Raw genomic sequence first — 1,241 nt, 5'->3', positions numbered from 1 at the left:
ATGTTGTAGACTTGTATATCATGCTTCTTAGATAATCCAGGTGAGGAAAAACATGATCGCTATATGTTATTCTGAGGTTTTGTTTTTGGAATTTTAATGGAAGAGTTACAAGTTTTTTTTTTTTTTTTTTTGCAGCTTGATTTCTGAAACAATTCCTTTCCACGGAGATTTCCAGGCATAGCTTACGCAAGCAAGGCTTCCGAGTAGGAAGGTCAGGTATTTTTGTTTTAACCTCTTCAAGTGTTGTTTTAGTTTACCAGACATAGATAGTCATATTCTCAAAAGTTATTTTTTTTGTACACGAGAGATTGCGCGCTGTAATCGATGAGATCGAGGCTCTGAAACCGGAATTCGGGGAGTGGATTAACTGGATATAGCCAACGATGAATCCTTTTGTGTTGGAAGTGGTTCCCAGTGGTATTGTATACTCCAGGACCTCTCTTTAATGCTACGACCAACTACAGTGTTGTTGTTAGAGTCTTCAATCATTTGGATGATCCTCTTCTTTTGACTTGGTGAGTCCAAGAGCTTTCTTTACTATACCAACTTACCAGTTATCCCTAAAATGTTTGGTTCTCATTTGCTATGTGACTACTGATATACTTCTTGAGTTCTTTTAATTTTTTTTCTGGAATAGGTCTGGGCCGCCTGGCATCCAAATGCAGCGTCACTTGTGGCAAGACGGTCTTCCTGGCACACACTTCCTCCGAGATGGAACTTTACTTACCAGTTTCAGGTGGAAGATCAAATTGGAAGCTTCTGCTCTCCCTTACTCAACTTCCAGAGAGCATCTGCTAAGTTTGTTCATGTTGTGATTAATAACTGGAACATTAAATCTTATCCTTTTCCCACAGTCTGACGGCAAAATGGTACAATCAGGACCATAAAATATGTAATCATCACTTTTGTCTGTTGTCTGCGTTTCATCTTGCCCTTTTTAATCTATACCATTGCTTTTCAGGTTTTAAGAATATTACTTGACTATGGGAAAGAACTTGGGATGCCGGATGGAGTCCTCATCATGGACAGTGTCCTTACAAGTACAGCAGTAGTGTACCTGATGGAATTGATTACTTAACCGCTCATGTTGAACTAGGTACTAAGAGTTTTTCTATCACTTTGTCTGATGAGACGGATGTCTCTTCGCATGTGACTTTCCCACTATGGGAAAACACTCGAAAGCTTGAAGCTCATGTTGTTTACTTTCTCTACAATTCTAGATTTTAGTACAACTTTATTGT

General features: G+C 38.8%; 1 long non-coding RNA gene across 1 annotated transcript; it reads left to right on the top strand.

Moving 5' to 3' along the window:
- On the top strand, window positions 1–1,233 carry LOC106321844. The gene is made up of 5 exons (XR_001266142.1): window positions 1–40; window positions 136–216; window positions 308–515; window positions 638–869; window positions 962–1,233. It is a non-coding gene; the product is annotated as an uncharacterized LOC106321844 (long non-coding RNA).
- The last annotated feature ends 8 nt before the right edge of the window (window positions 1,234–1,241 follow it).

This window comes from Brassica oleracea, unplaced genomic scaffold (assembly GCF_000695525.1).
Source record: "Brassica oleracea var. oleracea cultivar TO1000 unplaced genomic scaffold, BOL UnpScaffold03290, whole genome shotgun sequence".
NCBI classification, from domain to species: domain Eukaryota; kingdom Viridiplantae; phylum Streptophyta; class Magnoliopsida; order Brassicales; family Brassicaceae; genus Brassica; species Brassica oleracea.
The sequence above is the reverse complement of the archived record's forward strand: the minus strand, read 5'-3'. Positions and strand labels throughout refer to the sequence as shown.